Raw genomic sequence first — 16,359 nt, forward strand, 5'->3', positions numbered from 1 at the left:
GAAAAACCGTGCTCGGCCACAACCGAGGAATAGGATCAACTCACAGAAAACGGGAAATACAAAGTGCACGAGGACAATAGAGAGGAAGGTACACTGGATGTTTTACGTGGAAAACCCTAAATGGGAAAAACCACGGGAGTCCTCAAACTCCAACTATCACTATGAACAGGGATGTACACTGGTGAAGCTACAAGGCAACAACCTTGAGTTCACTATCTTCGCCACAGGCGGCGGTAATACACAGAGGCAACGACCTCTTCGTCTCTCTCTCTCTCTCGCTCACTCTCTCTCTCTCGGCTGCTCTCACTTCGCATAAAAAATGAGCAACAACACAAACTGTTTGCCCTAAGTCATATTTATACACATATGACTTTCGGGCTATTTACAAATATAGCCTCAAGGGCTCTTGGCAAACATATTCACAAATATGTCCCCGCATCCGGATCTCTCTCCGGGTACATTCGTCATCCGGCTCCGTAACCGGGGTCTTCATCATCCGGCTCCGTAGCCGGGGTATTCATCATCCAGCTCCGTAGCCGGGGTCTTCATCATCCGGCTCCGTAACCGGGGTCTTCATCATCCGGCTCCGTAGCCGGGATATTCATCATCCGGCTCCGTAACCGCAACCGGGCTTGCCGTCATTCATCTCCGGACATCCCATCCGGAGGGACCGTAATCCCAACAAACTCCCCCTTCACTTCGGCATGGGATGTCTCTCCAATCCGATCCTCTTCCGGCATGCTTCCAGCTTGTCGGGTGTGAGCACCTTGGTCAGCATATCCGACCCGTTCTCGTCCGTGTGGATCTTCGTCAGCACGAAATCCTTGTCTTCAATCCTTTCCCGGATCCAGTGGTATCTCCGCTGGATGTGTTTCGTCCGGGAATGGTAGGCCGCATTCTTCGCAAGGTGGATGGCACTCAGACTATCACAGTGGAGTCGGTACTCCTCCTGCCGGATACCGAGCTCTTTAATGAAGTCCTTCATCCATATTATTTCCTTGCCGGCTTCAACAGCCGCCATGTACTCCGCCTCCGTGGTTGACAGCGCAACCGTCTTCTGCAGCCTCGACTGCCACGAAACAGCTCCACTTGCATACATCATCACATACCCTGATGTGGACCGGCTGGTATCTGCATCAGCCAACATATCCGAATCGGTAAAGCCGTCGAACTTGGGCTTACCGGAACCGAATCGGAGGCACACGTTTGCCGTGCCCTTCAGGTATCGGAGTATCCACTTGACCGCGTTCCAGTGCTCTTTGCCGGGATTGCTCATGTACCGGCTCACCACTCCAACTGCATATCCTATGTCCGGTCTTGTACACACCATTGCGTACATCAAGCTTCCGACGGCAGAGGCATATGGTACTTTCATCATGTCCTTCTTCTCAACCTTTGTCTTGGGGCTTTGCTTGCTGGACAGCTTGCAGTTTGCCGGGAGGGTTGACCCGACCGGTCTTGCTTCCGACATGTTGAACCGGTGAAGCACCTTTGTCACGTACTTCTCCTGTGACAGCCACAACTGCTTCTTCTTCCGGTCCCGGATGATGTGCATCCCTAGTATTTGCCTCGCCGGACCCAGGTCCTTCATTGAGAAGGTTCGATGAAGCGCTTTCTTCAACGTCCGTATCTTGACCTGGTCCCGTCCGACGATCAACATGTCGTTCACGTACAGGAGGAGTATTAGAGAGTCTCCTCCTTCGAACTTCTTCACAAACACGCAGTGATCAGACTGCGTTTTGTGGTACCCTTCGTCGGTCATGAAGGAGTCGAACTTCCGGTACCATTGCCGGGGAGCCTGCTTCAGTCCGTAAAGGCTCTTCTTCAACCGGCATACCAGGTGCTCCTTCCCTTTCTTCTCGAATCCTTCCGGTTGCTGCATGTAGATCTCTTCTTCGAGTTCACCGTGAAGGAATGCCGTCTTCACGTCCATCTGTTCTACCTCGAGGTCCATGCTTGCCGCTATGCTCAGCACCGTCCGGATGGAGGTCATCTTCACTACCGGGGCAAATATCTCGTCGAAGTCGACGCCCTTCTTCTGCTGAAACCCCTTCACCACGATCCTGGCTTTGTATCTCGGGGGGTTTCCGGCATCTCCCGGTTTCAGCTTGAACACCCACTTGTTTCGAAGTGCCCGCTTTCCTTTCGGCAACTCCACAAGTTCATATGTGTGGTTCTCATGCAGGGAATCCATCTCGTCCTGCATGGCACTCAACCACCTGCGGCTCTGGGTGTCATGCTTTGCTTCTTCAAAGCTCTCCGGCTCCCCCTCGTCGGTTAGCAGCACGTGCTCTGGTTCCGGAAATCTCCGGGGGGCCCTTCTCTCTCTTAGAGGATATCTCCGTTCCGGAGCTTCGGTAACCGGTTCTTCCGATTCTTCTTCATCCGAATCCATTTCGGGATCGGGGCCGGTTCCGGTATCATTTTCATCTTCTTCGGCCGGTTCTGTTTCTTCACCGTCTTCGGCCGGATCTTCGAGTGTTAACCGGTCCCTTGCCGGTCGGGACTGCTCCTCGTAGAGTTTATCCTCACCGGTCGCCTTGGAGCTCTTCATCTTCTTCTCCGACTCCCAGTCGGCGAGTGTCTTGTCCTCCATGAAGATGATGTCTCGACTCCTGAATATCTTCTTGTCGACCGGGTCCCATACTCGGTAGCCGAACTCATCGTCGCCGTAACCGAGGAATATGCCTGGCCGGGTCTTTGGATCTAGCTTTCCTCTCCGGTCCTTTGCCACATGCACGTATGCGAGACACCCGAACACCTTCAGATGCCGGTAGGATACTTCCCTACCGGTCCACACTCTCTGCGGCGTGTCCCCGTCCAAAGGTACTGAGGGTGATCTGTTTATCACGTATGTCGCCGTCGACATCGCCTCAGCCCAAAACCCCTTGGGTAATTCCGCATGCGCCAGCATACTCCGGACCCTCTCCATTATGGTCCGGTTCATCCTCTCGGCCAGCCCGTTCAGTTCCGGCGTCTTCGGCACAGAAAACTCGAGCCAGATTCCCTTCGAGCGACAGTACTCCTGGAACTGCCCCCGGTATTCCCCTCCGTTATCCGCTCGTATCGCTTTCAGCTTCTTGCCGGATTCCCTTTCCACTCTCGCGTGAAGTTCTTTGAAGACGCACAAGACTTGGTCCTTTGTCTTCAACGGTGCCGTCCACAGCTTCCGGCTGTGGTCATCAATGAATGTCACGAAGTACTGGGCTCCGCCATGTGACTTCGTTTCTACTTGACACACGTCAGTGTGCACCAGCTCCAATGGTGCGCTACGTCTCGTCGGTGGCCTTGAGTGGAAAGAGGTCCGGTTTTGCTTACCGACCAGGCAGTCGGTGCACTTCTCCAGGTGCACATGCTTCACTGGAATAAGGTTGTCTTCTGCAAGCCTCTTCATCCCCTTGTCACTCATGTGGCACAATCTCTTGTGCCACAGCTCACCGGCAGTGTCGGCTGCCACGTTCAGCTCCTCCGGACATAGCCGGGAATTCATCAGGTATAGTGTGTTGACCTTCCGGGCCCGAGCCACTATCAGGCTCCCCTTGCTGAACTTCATGACACCGTTCCGGATGCTACCCGTGTAGCCTTCATCATCTAGCCTCCCGGCCGAGATCAGGTTCAATCAGACCTCCGGAACGTGTCGGACATCCTTCAGCAGCATCTTGCATCCGGTTGATGTCATCAGCCACACGTCTCCTATGCCGGCAATCCGGCATGTGCCTTCATTTCCCATCCGGACACAGCCGTGCTCACCGGCTGTGTAGGATGAGAAGTATTTCTTCTCCGGGGTCAGGTGGAACGACGCTCCGGAATCGACCACCCAGGTCATCTCTACACCGGCAAGGTTCAGCTCCCTCTCTTCGGTAATGAGCATTATCTCTTCTTCACTTGCCGCGAGTGCCGTCGTTCCTTTCCGGTCCTGCCCTCGCCGATCCGGACCTCTCCGGTCCGTGGCTCCCCGGTATGCACCGTTTCTCTCCGGTGACTTCTTCGAATCGGTGTCGTCGGCTCCGTTGTCCTTTCGGTAATGCCGACAATTCTTCCGGAAGTGCCCCGGCTTCCCACAGTGGAAGCATGTGGGCCTTCCTCTTGACTGCGACCGGGTCCCCGACTTCTCCCGTCTTTGCGGACTCCGGTTCCATTGTCTTCCCCGATCCGATTCGGTAAGCAGCATCTTCGGATCGGAAACCAGTTCTTTATCTCTCCGACGCGCTTCTTCGTTCAAAATGCTTGTCTTTACCGTTTGTAGAGACAAGTTATCTTCGGTGCAGGAGGTGTTGAGAGTCACCACCAAGTTCTCCCAGCTTTCCGGCAATGTACACATCAGAATGATGGCTTGCATTGCATCCTCCAACGGGAACTTGATCGCCGCAAGCTGGTTCACGAATCCCATGAACGTGCTCACGTGTTCCACCATATTCTCGCCGTCCCGGTACTTGAGGTTCACTATCTTCCTCATCAGGGAGGTCCGGTTCAACGCATTCTTCCTCTCGTAGAGGCCCGACAGCTTCTTCCACATCTCATATGCGTTGGTGTCGTTCGCCACATGTTGTAGGACGCTTACATCGACATATTGCCGGATCGTCGCTACGGCTTTCCGGTTCAGGAGCTTCCACTCCGACTCTATTACTCCCTTGGGTATCTCGGCATTGTCGATCGGTTCGTACAGGTCTCGGACGATGAGAAGGTCTTCCATCTTTATCTTCCAATCGGCGTAGTTCTGTGAGTTCAACATCATCATGCCCGGAGGCCCACTACCGCAGCCTTCCATTTTCTGTGTTACCGTCGCTCTGATACCACTTGTTGAAAAACCGTGCTCGGCCACAACCGAGGAATAGGATCAACTCACAGAAAACGGGAAATACAAAGTGCACGAGGACAATAGAGAGGAAGGTACACTGGATGTTTTACGTGGAAAACCCTAAATGGGAAAAACCACGGGAGTCCTCAAACTCCAACTATCACTATGAACAGGGATGTACACTGGTGAAGCTACAAGGCAACAACCTTGAGTTCACTATCTTCGCCACAGGCGGCGGTAATACACAGAGGCAACGACCTCTTCGTCTCTCTCTCTCTCTCGCTCACTCTCTCTCTCTCGGCTGCTCTCACTTCGCATAAAAAATGAGCAACAACACAAACTGTTTGCCCTAAGTCATATTTATACACATATGACTTTCGGGCTATTTACAAATATAGCCTCAAGGGCTCTTGGCAAACATATTCACAAATATGTCCCCGCATCCGGATCTCTCTCCGGGTACATTCGTCATCCGGCTCCGTAACCGGGGTCTTCATCATCCGGCTCCGTAGCCGGGGTATTCATCATCCGGCTCCGTAGCCGGGGTCTTCATCATCCGGCTCCGTAACCGGGGTCTTCATCATCCGGCTCCGTAGCCGGGATATTCATCATCCGGCTCCGTAACCGCAACCGGGCTTGCCGTCATTCATCTCCGGACATCCCATCCGGAGGGACCGTAATCCCAACAATAATTCCATCCAAGAGGTGTGTCTCGATTGATGGAGTGGTACATCTTCTTTCTCTGTGTTGATGAATTCATCACCCTTTCTCTTGTGGGTGTCTTCTTGCTTTCTTTCATGGGTGTCCTTCTTCCTTCCTTCACTGGTGTCTTCACTTTCTCTTTCATCAATGTCTTCTTTATGGGTGTCCTTCTCGTCATTGTCCTAGTCAACAAAATTCTCAGGGAATGAATATGCATGTACTAGAAGAAAACTCAAGCAATTACCATCAACACATAGCAAATCATCACATTGCATGTACAAACCATGTCAAACACACAATAACCCTAAATAGTCGGAAAAAAACTCATCCATGTCAAACACACAGACAATAAAAACAGACGGATAGGAAAGTCAAAGAAAACGAAAACATTGTAAATCATCATAGCCAACTCCATCACATCGCATGTACAAGCCATGTCAAACACACAGAAACCCAAAATAGTCGGAAAAACACTCATCCATGTCAAACTCACACAAAATAAAACAGATGGACAGGAAGAACAAAACGAAAACATAGCAACTCATCATAGCCAACTCCATTTACGTTGCATGTACAAACTTGTCTAACACACAACCACCTCGATCAAAATATTGTCATACATTTTTAAAAGAAACATAGAGAAACACAGAGAAAACAAAAACATACCAGTTGGGCATGCAACACATAGACTATGAATAATCAAACCCTAAAAATGGCCATACACATGCAAATAAAAAACAGACAGACAGGAAACATTTAGAAAAAGAAAACATACCAGTTAGGCATGCAACACAAAGAATACCTAGAGGTCGTACAACTTGCAGAGGTACCACACCGTGTTGATTTCGACAAACAAGGTTGCTGCAGAGGAGACAAACGAGCATAGACAGAGGAGACAAACGAGCATACACAAGGAAGGAAAATCAACAACACATACAACGAGTAGGGGAAACAAAAAAATCTGCGTATACAGAGTTCAGAGATCGAACCTGGCACAGAGGGGAACACAAGAACAACTACGCGGGGAAACAGAGAATCGAAGGTGGAGTGAGAGAGAGAAACAGAAAGAAAGAAAGAAACAGAGCTTCGAAGGTGGAGTGAGAGAGAGAAAGAGAGAGATAGACCTGTAATAGATATGTCATCTTTCTTTAACTTTCTGCCACTGTCTGTCTGACAACTTCGAGACAGAAGAGAGAGAGAGAGAGAGTGAGAGAGAGAGACATACCAATTGACACGTTCGACTACCCATACCAGAGAGAGAGAGAGAGAGAGATACTGAGACTGACCAACTGTCACAATGGATACCTTCTCCAGGTGTGCTTTCGTACAACTCTACCTCTAGGGACATTTCGAGTGTGACGTATAATATCTTTGTGCAAATGAATTTGTTTTTTGTTTTTTGAAATTTATTTACAATTTTTAATGTTTATTTTCTTCTTCGATTTAGTACTAAATTTTTGGCCAAAAGTTGGTACACCGTAGCATGCTTCGACCCTATTAGATATTTACTAATTAGGAAATCAATGTGTATCTCTGTCAGAAGGGACAAAGAATAAAGTTAGCATGTTTTGATGTAACGGCCTCCTCGGCAACCTATAAAAGGGAAGGGGAAAAGAAGAAGAGGTATCGCGTTTTGGGGAGAAGAAAGGAGGTGTTGTCAGACTGGGAAACGAGCTCTCTCTTCCTCTATCATCATTCTCCGCAAGGTTGCCATCGTTGTAATTGTCACTTTTATTATAATTGAATCTCTTGTTTCCGTCTACTTGTGTTATTTGTGTTATCTGGTTTTTTGGGAGTGTCGTCTTTCACCTCTCTTGAGTGTGCTCCTTGAGTAAGTCGGCATATGCGTTGGTGGTTCAATCACCGGGGAAGTGCTGCCGGTTGCTGACAGACCTAGCCTGCCTTGCACTTGCGTGCTTCTCACTTCCTCTTGTCTCTCTTGCTCCTCGGTTCAGGGCCCCCGTGGTCCTGCCTTATTTCACACGCGAAAGCGTAACAACACAACAACGTACCAACATATTTTGTAGTAAACGAGGGGGAAATAAGGACTCTTGACATATATGTTTCTTTTAAAAAACATATATGGGCAAATGCCTCGCATATCTCTTATACGCATGAACTATTAACCATTCAAGAAGAGTAACCTACTTGGTTGGCTCAAGTGTTTAATGCATTTGTTCTTGAGGTCTCGAGTTTAAATATGACCAAGACCATACAACATCGTTGATACATATCACTATAACACATGTTTAGACTTGAGGTCTAAGTGCACTTCAAGGTCCTCGTAATAGGACATAAAGAGCCGAAACCACATATGTGGGCACCGAAACATAGTTTATTGTTAACATTTTTTTTATGTATAAACTACTCATGACGCGAACATACATGGTTGAGCCTCAGGAAACCTCCATGAAAAAAATCGATATAGAGATCAGGGAAAGACATTTATTTGTCACCCCCATGGTTTTTAAAACACCTTTGTGTTACCATAGTAACCTGATCTTGAACCTTATCTCAAACGTCTAGAGGGGTATTGACGTGAGATCATGATATCGATTAATGTTTGCCCATGATATGTTTACATCACGACATGATGTTATGACTATTTGTCTGACCTTATCCTATTTCTTTGCCAGAAATAACCAATCAATGGCTCAAAATAACGATCCGATGTCATCCGCTCAAGGAGAAAGAAAGTTCAAGGAAATCCTCCTGGACAAATGTCCATTGAGATGTATTTTTCGCAACTAACCCAATACCTTAGTTTCATTGCTCAACAGATGGCCGAACTTCGGCAATCTCAAAGTGCTCTCGAGGCACTTGTCATTAGTTTACAGCATGAGACTAATAGACTTGATGAGCGATAGGGTGAACCATCCTTTGTCGTTAAACCATTTACGGGAGAAAAAAAGAAAAGAACCGAAGAAGCAATCTACACGTGGTTGGGTCGATGGGAGTCTCATTTTGAGCTCTATCCCATGCCAGATAGTACGAAGATTGCATATGTCGGCCAAGAACTAGGGGTTAAGGTTGCCGTCTGGTGGGGTGGGCTCCGTACTTTGGGGAAATTGCCCGATACCTAAACAAATTTTGTCACAGTTTTTAAGGGCCAATTTCTACAACCTCCCTCTCGAACCAAGGCTACTCAAGCTTTAATGAACCTCTCTAGCAGGAAGTTTTCCTCGCTAGAAGACTATGTCCACCATGCTAGAACCCAAATCCAAAAATTGGGTCTAGAAGGGGACAATTGGTTAATAGCTTGTTTTGTCAATGGCCTCCCCAATTCGGACTATCACTGGATAGTGCATGATAAGGATCCAAAATCCTTCGAAGAGGCCGTTGAAATAATTCTTTGCTATCAACGCACTTTGCAGAAGGATCACAACAAACCCAACAAAGCGGCTTGAACTAAGTAGTCGCAATTTGCTAGGAAACGCAAGACACCCAATGAATTCATGGATCGCGATTGTAAGTGACAACATCCTTTTTGTGTATTCTGCAAAAAGAAGGGTCATACAAAAGAACAATGTCAAAAGCTCCAACGGAAAGAGCACGATAGCAAAGCTAAAGCTGTAGACCATAAAGGTCAGATTCCTAATGTCCTTCAGATCTATACACATCATTTAAGTAATTCTCAATGTTATTTCCCTCACTATGTATTGGGTCCTAATGATTTACTACGTGCAAACGGGTATATCAATGGATCTCCCGTACAATTTTTGTTTGATTCGGGAAGCTCACACAACTTTGTCAATGATCGTTTGGTTCAGATATGGAGAATCCAACCCACTGTAAGTGATCACACCTATATGGTGCACTTGGTTGACGGAAGAGTACAATACATCAACGACGCGGTTCATTCATTAGGAATTTCTATTGACACTTATATAGAGGAAGTAGACTTTCATGTAATGAATCTTGTACCACTGATGTAATACTGGGTTATCCCTAATTTTATAATAAAAACTCATCTTTATCTATCGATTGGGTTCATCATTCAATAACTTTTGTACTGAACGATTGTACTCATTTTATTCAATGTGTAAAAAAACAATCCCTCTCGATTGTTTCCTCTCCATAAATATCTGAGTTGTCTTGTTCTACTCTATGTTATTGTGTACTTGATCCTAACATTCATGTTTACAATATTGATAATGTCTAGGTTCAATTAACATATTTTGAACAACAATAACTTGATGAAATCTTAAATGATTTTTTTGATGTTTTTCCGAGTGAACTACCAGATGGGTTACCTCCTAAATGTAATATAGAACATCGTATAGATATTGTACCTAGCGTTGCACCAATAAGTATACCTCCTTATCACTTAAGTCGATCCGAAGAGGATGAGGTATCTAAGCAACTCAAGGGCTATTTATGAATGGGTTATATACGTTATAGTAAATCTCCATGGGGTGCACCAGTTCTCTTGGTTAAAAAGAAAGAGGGCACATGGCATGTGTATCAATTACCGATGCTTGAATAAAGTGACGATCAAGAATTCGTATCCATTGCCCCGGGTTGACGATCTAATTGACCATCTCCAGGGAGCTCGGTATTTTACGAAACTTGATCTCCATACTGGCTACCATCAAATTCATGTAAGTGAGGACGATGTTCCTAAAACGGCATTTTGTACGCGCTATGGCCATTATGAGTTTTTGGTTATGCCTTTTGGTTTGACCAATGCTCTGGCTACATTTCAACAAGAAATGAATGACATTTTCCGAGAACAACTTGGAAAATTTGTCATTATTTTCTTGGATGATATTTTAGTTTATAGCCGTACATTACAAGAACATGCTAAACATGTCTGCTTTGTTTTACAAACATTGCGTGACAAACAATTTTATGCGAAGATCTCAAAATGTGAGTTCTTCAAGAAATCAATTACTTATCTTGGACATCTCATAACCGAACGAGGAGTTGAAATTGATCCTTCTCGCATCGAGAAAATCAAGCTTTGGCCCACTCTTCAGAATATTCGAGAAGTTTGATCATTCCTTGGTTTTGTCGAGTTTTTGCGAAAATCCCTTTGTAATTACTCCTAATTGACGACGTCGTTTACTGATCTTTTAAATGGTCAAACGCGTAAGTCTACAAAACCTATTGTCAAGAATGCTACACTAGACCTCGCCTTTAAGGAACTCAAGGACCTGGTGTGCGAGGCTCCTTCACTTCTTTTACCTGATCCCTCAAAACCTTTTGAGGTTGAAATCGATGCAAGTGATTATGCTATAGGTGTTGTCTTATATCAAGATGGTAAACCAATAACATTCGAGAGTAAGAAACTTGATTCTGCTCAATGTCGGTATACCGTTCAAGAAAAGGAATTATTTGGAGTTATACATGCGCTCAAAACATGGCGCCATTATCTTTATGGAAATCGATTTGTGGTAACTACGGACCACGAGTCCTTGAAATATTTTTGTGACCAACAAGACCTGAAAGGTTGTAAGACACGATGGGCTAATCTCATCCACGACTTTGATTTTTCCATACAATATTGTAAAGGTTCCATGAACACCGTCGTTAATGCACTAAGTCGCATCCGTGAAGTTAACATGCTTAGCTTCACTGAAATATCATCAGATCTTTATGATCACCTTCAAGGAATGTATTGTGATGACAGTTATTTCGCAAAATACAAGGCAAGAGTTGAATCTGGAACATACACCACCACATCCTCGAAGGAATACTTCCACATTGCTAACGGTCTGCTCTACCGTAATGGGAAGGTTTGTGTTCCAGATATCCCCGAGGTCAAAAAGAGAATTCGTTTTGAATGCCATGATGCACCCTCAACAAGGCACCCTGGAATACATCATGGTTTTCAGCCACGAGCCCCGATTGATGTTAATATACATCATGATGAGTTGCGAAGTACACATAACTTTCTTCGGGATATGCAAGATATGTTGCATATTGCACGAGATAATATAAAAACAACTCAAGATAGAGCGTGTTTTTATGCCGATCATCATAGGCAACCTCGTGTAGTCAACCTTGGACAGAAGGTATTTTTACGTGTACCTCACAATTCTAAGACATTGTCTAAGGGTAAGTGCGCTAAGTTAGCCCACGGTTTTGTGGACCTTTTACACTCCTCAAACGCATTGGGTCATCGGCCTACCGTCCCACTCTTCCCGATGGTGTTGAAATTCATCTAGTTTTTCATGTGAGTCGTTTAAAAGAACTTCTAGGTTCTGGCGACAATATAGTTGCAACTGAAACTCTGGTTACTTCTGAAGAATTATCTTCTAAACCACATGTACTAGAAAGAATTCTCGATGTTAAAACAAAAAAATTACGTACTAAAGAAGTACGAGAATTTAAAATAAAATGGATGGATAAATCAATAAAAGATGCCACATTGGAACGTGAAAATACTCTCAGAACTAACTTCCCTAACTTTCCATTGCAAGAGTGCAATGTTTTAAAGCCGGGGAGTATGTTACGGGCATGACCATATAATATCCCGTGGTGAGAATTTACCGTAGTATTCTATACACGTGGATAAGTGTGAGGGTTAAACGAGAGTGTAAAAAATGGGAGGATTACTTTTAATCCTCGGGATTGAGACAACCCATTAGGCCAAGTGTGAACTTGCCTGGGTGCCTTGGGTATCGCTATAAATAAGAGGCCTAACTACCCTCATTTCATCATCTTATTGACTACGTCGAGATCTGTCTTGTGGTGGGTCAACTCTTATAGCGAGCACGCCAGCACCAGGTACGACTCGACGCCACGACGGTGGTATACGACACCGATCGAGGCTCGAGTCCATCTCGATCCCTTCGCTCGGGGGTGGTTGGGTGGATCGGCACCCTTCTTTCTCTCTCTCTCCATTCTATCTATTTATCTATATTCTATCCTTATCTAATGCTTACATTAGTTCATGTATCTAATAACTGTGCATTCTAAGCTTCCATTAAACTTGTGTTTATTCTCTGTTGCTATCCGGTGTAACCAGTTTTGTCCAAGCTTCCGCATATTAACTTTGACACATTACAATGTGTTACATTAGCCAAATGGCTTGTTTGTAGAGACAATGCTAAAAAAGTTATGACTTTTCAATGAAGAGGTGTTTCTTTAAATAAAGTTTAATAATAAATAACTCTTTGTAATTAATTAATAATTTCTAATCAATAAAAAATATATATAATATTTAGGTTAAATATTTCCATTCCCCCCCCCCCCCCCCTTAAGCTAATATTCTTTTATTGAAAAATATTGCCGTTTGAAGAATAGTTTGGCATTGTTAGTCCAATCTTTCGGCAATAAACGATTTGCTTTGTTTGAGGTACTGGCTTTGTTAGAAAATTGACCCAGATTAGTGTTGTAGGTGCATACTTCAAATCTTCTCTTTGATTAAGTCTTGTAGAAAGTGATGTTTGAAAGAGACATGGCGAATATTATCACTCATTTTCGGATTACAAGCTAGCTTTATACATGATTGATTATCACAATGAAGGATTATCTTTGAAGTCTTGAACAAGTTAAGTTCTTCAAGTATGGAATTAATCCATATTCCTTCTTTAGCAGTGAATGCGACAACTACATATTCGGCTTCCATTGAAGATAGTGCGGCCATTGTTTGCTTCTTTGACCTCCACGCTATAGCGGCTCCATCAAGACAATATACGAGGGCGGAAAAAGGTGTACGTCAGTGGCGACGTTCTAAGTTGGCAAACTGTGGTCGCATCATCTTCTAATTGTTCACCTCCTTCACACGTGTTATTTTTAAGGTTGTGTGTTGGTGCGATGGATTCAAGCAAAGCTGACTCATTGAATTTAACAATTCGGCTATAGAAGAAACTGTTCTTGGTGGGGTCGAATAAATAGTAAGATTTGTAGCCATTTGCATCTCTGTATCCAACAAAAATTGCGAGAACATGTTGCGACATTAGGTAACATGTTGCGACAACTTCTTCGCTAAAATTTTGGAGATAACATGTTGCGACAACTTCTTCCCAAAATGAGGGCGGAAATGACGCTAGGCTAAGCATGCTTCAGGCCAAATTAAGGAGAGTTCGATTATTTCGTTCAGCTAGGCCATTTTGTTGTGGTGTCGAAGGAATAGAAATTTGTTGTAAAATTCCATGGCCTTTGCAAAATTTTGTGAACATGTTAGATGTATATTCTCCCCCCTCCGTCAGATTGTAGATATTTCAATTGTACATTTAGTTGCTTTTTTGTTAGTGATTTGTAGTTTGTAAAAGCAGTGAAAGCTTGGTCTTTGCTTTTGAGGAATTTAAGTATTGTAAACCTTGTGTAATTACTAATCATCTATGAAACTAATGGAATATTTTGATTTAAAAAGTGATTGAGTAGGGAATGGACCACATATATCACTATGGACGACTTCAAGAGGTTCGACTTTTTCGTGAATTACTTGTAGGAAACTTTGATGATGCCATTTTGCCAAACACACACGCTTCAATAAGTCAATTTTGTAGAACATATCTGATGAGGTAGAGATGATAGAAAGGAGAGATAAGGAAGATAAACAGACCCAAAACCACAAAGATCTATTGCTAATGAATAATTATGATGGAAGGAAGAGAGAAAGAAGATACATAAATCCAAGTCTACAAGGATAAATTGATAACAACTCAACCAACACTACGTGAATAGGCAAGAAAACATCACAAGAAAGAGACTCCTCTACCACCTTACTCTTCTTGCTTTATATAGAGTTCTCTTCCACTAGATAAGTTTCCCTTGCGTTCTTTTTTAGGCTTTTTTTAGAGTTTTTCATCGAGTCCTATTCTTATCTATAACACAACAATATTCAAATCGTCATATCTCCCTCGTCTAAGCTCTAAATTTAGATATTTAAAAAGCTATGGATAGCTCTCTTCACAAGCTTTCTAACCCATATTTACACATTATATTTGGCTTCCAAAAGAATGAGTTATGAGCGTTCGTTTCAGACTGTGTTTTGGTGGCTTGCTTTTTTCTTCTTTTACTTTTCTCCATCTTTCTTGCTTCTAGTTTGACTTATCCTCAAAACCTTGTCTAGTGATCTTGCCCTCCGGATGTGAACGCACCATACCTTATATTCTTGTAGAATTCAATACCTTGAATTCTAAAAACACTTTCACAATATCCTTTGGGACTCCTTGAGCAAGGTGTTGAGTTTGGAGTGTTTGCATAACAGCAAGATGTGGATGTCTGAGGTGGTAGTGCCAGAGTAAGGTTAGTTCATGCTTCCTTTCGATTTCGATTGCATGAACTTTGATTTTTGATTGGGTTATTGGATGTACACTAATTGGATATAACCCTCGTCATTTGCAAGAAGTTCGTATTGTGAGGCCATTTGGGAGCAGATGACGAATCACGGCTTGGTTATGATGGACCTCAATGATGGTTCCATTCAAAGTTGCTTGACTTATTGAGAGAAGGTTCTTGGTAATGCCAGGTACATGATACACATTATTGATGGTGAAATTTACCCCTCCAAGGAGATGAAATGTAAGTTGGCCTTTACCTAATGCTTGCTTTACTCCATTATTTCCAAATCTAACAGTTATTGGATTTTGTAGGGGTGTGTACCTTTGAAGCCAATCTGATTGATGTGTGAGATGATTCGTTGCTTCGGTGTTTAGATACCATTTTTCATCCTTCTTGGTTGGTATGTCGTAATAAGTGCTTGTGGTCGACGAATGTTTCTTGGAAATCTTCTAATATTTTGTTTTGCTTAACATTCTTGGGATGAGTGTCCTGGTCTTTTGCAAATATTGCAATTGTCATGATAACACTCACATCATGCATCGAAAGGATTTGAACCCACGGCCTTGTTATACACATGTCAAATCCTTAACCATTGTATTAATATTCTTATATGTATAGTTTTCAGAATATGAAATCTAATATCATAGGAATTATCTATATTACTCTACATTCTAGAATGACCTGTAATATTCTAGAGTGTTCTATACACTAGAACCTTCTAGAATACTCTAGAGATCTTCTAGATTACTCTACATTCTAGGATAACCTAGAATATTCTAGAGTGAGCTATTACTTATAAATAGGGATCTACCACTCATCCCAAACCTAAATTGGTTCAACGCCATTTTGTAGCACTCTGTTGCCTACTCTTTGTAATCCATTTTACTCTTCAATATAATAATTCCCTTTCAATTCTCTCTCTCTCTCTCTGTCTTGAAAATTTGAACCAATTTTCCCTTTCATTTCTTTGTCTCCCAGAAACCGTAACAAGTTATCTTCTTCCTTCTCCTCTCCCCTTGTAAGCTATAGAGTTCGAGAGCAAACAAGAATACGTGTGTGTTCTTTCTGAGCTCGACATGCTCACGAATAAATTTGTGGCATTAGGGCATGATAATCAAATGCTACTTGGAGACCTACAACAAGTGAGCACAGAAAAAGCTCAACAGTATGAAGAGTTATCACAGCGAGTTCATCAACTCGAGGCAACTATATTGTCATTACGAGAACAAGCGTCAGGGGCTCATAACTCCCCTAGAGAGCCAAAGATCAGCCTCCCCGTCAAGTTTGATGGTACGAGATCTTTATTTCAAGAGTTTTTGAATCAAGTTGGTCTACTTATTCTGCTACATCTCAATCGGTATCCAACTGACGCTGCTCATGTGGGATTAGTGGGAACTTTGCTATGCGGTACAATGTTAGCATGGTTCCCACCACTTCTCGAGAAGAAATCACCATTGCTGGAGAATTTCGAGGCATTTGTTAAAGAGTTTCAAGCTTGTTTCGGAGACACCAATAGCACTAGGACAACGATAAATAAGATTCGAAGGCTCCGACAAGTAGATCGTCCCGCATCGGCTTACGCAGCCGATTTCCGTCTCTTGGCATGCGATATCCCTTGGGAT

Source organism: Azolla caroliniana, unplaced genomic scaffold (genome assembly GCF_043228905.1).
Source record: "Azolla caroliniana isolate FFs.n. ecotype wild unplaced genomic scaffold, voAzoCaro1.0.p SCAF_13, whole genome shotgun sequence".
Lineage (NCBI taxonomy): Eukaryota > Viridiplantae > Streptophyta > Polypodiopsida > Salviniales > Salviniaceae > Azolla > Azolla caroliniana.